Raw genomic sequence first — 2766 nt, 5'->3', positions numbered from 1 at the left:
TGATTCCGGCTTGTGCTTCATCCACCCTGGCATTTCGCATGATGTACCCTGCATATAAGTTAAATAAGCAGAGTGACAACATACACGCTTGACATACTCCCTTCCCAATTTGGAACCAGTCCATTTTCCCCAGTCTTTTTCTTATTTTTAAGTTTATTTATTTATTTTTTTACTTTACAATATTGTATTGGTTTTGCCATACATCAACATGCATCTGCCACGGGTGTACACCCCAGTCTTTTTCTAACTGTTGCTTTTTGACCTGCATATAGATTTCTCAGGAGGCAGGTAAGGTGGTCTGGTATTCTCATGTCTTGAAGAATTTTCCACAGTTTGTTGTGATCCACACAGTCAGAGGCTTTGATGTAATCAATAAAACAGAAGTAGATGTTTTTCTACCATTCTTTTTGCCTTTTCTATGAGCCAACAGATGTTGGCAATTTGATCTCTGGTTCCTCTGCCTTTTCTAAATCCAGCTTGAACATCTGGAAATTCACAGTTCACATACTTTTGAAGCCTGGCCTGGAGAATTTTGAGCATTACTTGGCTAGTGTGTGAGATGAGTGAAATTGTGCAGTAGTGTGAACATTCTTTGGCATTGCCCTTTTTTGGGATTGGAATGAAAACTGACCTTTTCTAATCCCGTGGCCCAGCATAGCCAAAAATAAATAAATAAATAAGCAATGAATATAGCAGTGTGTACATGATAAAGAAGCCCCCTATTGTTTCATTCATTCTGTCAGGTTCCTTTGATTGTTTCTTGTGGGAGTACAAATCTGGTCCCTGTCTATATTTGATGGAAGCAGAACCAGAATCATACATTCTTCTCCAATATAACTGCTCAATATGACTTAGAAGAAATCTAGACAAAACCAAATAATTTACTTTCAAATAACTTGGGCCCTTCAAAAAGGTCTTAATTGGGTTTCAATAAATCTAAATGAAAGTAAGTACTTACATGAAAACAAGCTCAGGGACTTCCCTGGTGGTCCAGTGGTTAAGAATCCACCCTCTAATGCAGGGGACTCGAGTTCAGTCCCTGGTTAGAGAACTAAGATCCCACATGCTGTGGGGCAACTAAGCCCTTGTGCCACAGCCACTAAGGCTGCACTCTAGAGCCCACTTGTCACAACTAGAGAGAAGCCCGGGCGCTGCAACCAAGAGCCCCCAGCAAAGACCCTACGTGCCCCGACCAAGACCCAGCGCAGCCAAACGAATAAATAAATAAATATTTTTTAAGAAGATCAGCCTCTAAAAAAAAGAAAAGAAAAGAAAGAAAGCAAGCTCAGAATCTGCATTCTTCTTCAAAGTAATTTCTCAATACCAGTTAGAATAAAATCTAATGAAACTAGCAGTTTCTATGTAAATAGTTTAGAATCACATATTTCCTGTAAATAAACTCTTTACAGTGAGTTAAAGTAAATCTAAGTGAAACTAAGAGCTTTATTTTATTATTTACTTATGGCCATGCCACCTGGCTTGTCAGATCTAGTTCCCTGACCAGGGATTGAACCTGGGCCCTCGGTAGTGAAAGTGCAGAGTCCTAACCATTGGACCTCCAGGGAACTCCCAAGAGCTTTATTTTAAAACACATTCAGAATCAGAAATTTTTCTTAAAAGCACTACTTTTATGGATAGAGTAAATGAAAATGAAACTAAGCTGTATATGTTTGAATAAGCACAGAATCACACATAATTCTAAAAAATTATGCATGTGGTGATTTAGTGCAACTTAAATGGAATTAAGCAATATAAATGAAAACAAGCTTAGAATCACACATTCTTCTTAGAAGTAAATCCCCAGTGTAAATTAGGGCAAACTTAGATGAAAAGAAGCAGTATGTTTTAAAACAAGCTCAGAATCTCAGTTTCTTTGCCAAGGAAACAAATTCTTGAAAGTTAGAGCAAATTTAGATTAATCTAAGTAGTATAAGTAAAAATGTGCCCACAATCACACATTCTTCTCCAAAGTAGCTACTTACTGTGATTTAGAGTAAACTTTGATGAAACTTAGCAATATTTGTGAGGACAAGGTCAGTGAAAACATTAAAATAACACATTTTTCTTAAAAGTAACTTCTTATGACTAATTAGAGAAAATCTTTTTATTATTAACAGTATATGTAAAAACAAGATCAGAATAACACATTTTCTTACAAAATAAGCATAGGATCAGGTTTAGAGATAATGTTAGTATCAACGTTATGGCCAGATTTAGGATCAGGGTAAGGTACAGGATCAGGGAAACAGTTAATTTCATGATTAGCGTCAGGTTCATGGTCAGAATTAGAGTGAGTGTCAGTTTCAGAATCACTATCAGGATGAATCAAGCTCATTGTCAGGGTCAGAATTAGGGTTTAGTATTAACTTCAGGGTCAAGATTAGAGTTAGATGTAAAGTTACGTCAGGTTCTCAGTAAGGGTTAGTGTTCTGGTTAGGTTTCAGTCAGGGTCAGGTTCATGATTAGGGATAGGTTTAGGGTAAAAATCAAGTTTAGGATTAGGCTAAGGGTTAGAGTCAGGGTCATGATCAGGTAATGTTTAGGCTCTAGTTTATGGTTAGTTTTAGGGTTAGGGTTTATAGTCAAGTTTAAAACTAGGTTGTTGTTCAGTTGCTCAATTGTGTCTGACTCTTTGAGATCCCATGGACTGTAGTCCACCAGGCCTCCCTGTCCTTCACCATCTCCTGAAGCTTGCTCAAACCCATGTCCATTGAGACAGTGATGCCATCCAACCATCTCATCCTCTGTCATCCTCTTCTCCTCCCA

The 2766-nt window shown here is 37.7% G+C and overlaps 1 non-coding gene across 1 annotated transcript; it reads right to left on the bottom strand.

The window, feature by feature from the left end:
- Window positions 1–1492: 1492 nt before the first annotated feature.
- On the bottom strand, window positions 1493–1565 carry TRNAE-UUC (transfer RNA glutamic acid (anticodon UUC)). The gene has a single exon. It is a non-coding gene; the product is annotated as a tRNA-Glu (tRNA).
- Between the last annotated feature and the right edge of the window lie 1201 nt (window positions 1566–2766).

Source organism: Bos indicus, chromosome X (genome assembly GCF_029378745.1).
Source record: "Bos indicus isolate NIAB-ARS_2022 breed Sahiwal x Tharparkar chromosome X, NIAB-ARS_B.indTharparkar_mat_pri_1.0, whole genome shotgun sequence".
In the NCBI taxonomy this organism is placed as follows: domain Eukaryota; kingdom Metazoa; phylum Chordata; class Mammalia; order Artiodactyla; family Bovidae; genus Bos; species Bos indicus.
The sequence above is the reverse complement of the archived record's forward strand: the minus strand, read 5'-3'. Positions and strand labels throughout refer to the sequence as shown.